The following is a 337-nucleotide window of genomic DNA, read 5'->3' as shown; positions in this document are numbered from 1 at the left end:
GGAACGGACTCAGGGGGGGGGGGGTGTCAGACTTGTTGGGGGTGGGAAGAGCCTCTTAAACTTGCAAGAAAAGAAAAAAGGAATTATTCCTAACAAAAGTGTGTGTGTGTGTGTGTGTGTGTGTGTGTAGGAGGGGTTAAATTGGATGGGACAACTTTGGCTGGAGGGAAGCACTTTCAAAATCCTGTTGTTATGTGCTTTGAATCAATGGTTCATAATGACAACCAATTTGGAGTCAGTCTCATACAATGATAAATGCAAAAGTAAATCCTCCCTGTGTTCAGTGAGGCTTCGTTCTGAGTCGGTTTGCAGAGGAATTGCTGCTCTGACCAGGGGT

The sequence above is a fragment of the Gekko japonicus genome, unplaced genomic scaffold (genome assembly GCF_001447785.1).
Source record: "Gekko japonicus isolate JY-2015 unplaced genomic scaffold, Gekko_japonicus_V1.1 scaffold1890, whole genome shotgun sequence".
NCBI lineage: Eukaryota > Metazoa > Chordata > Lepidosauria > Squamata > Gekkonidae > Gekko > Gekko japonicus.
This window is presented reverse-complemented; position numbering follows the sequence as displayed.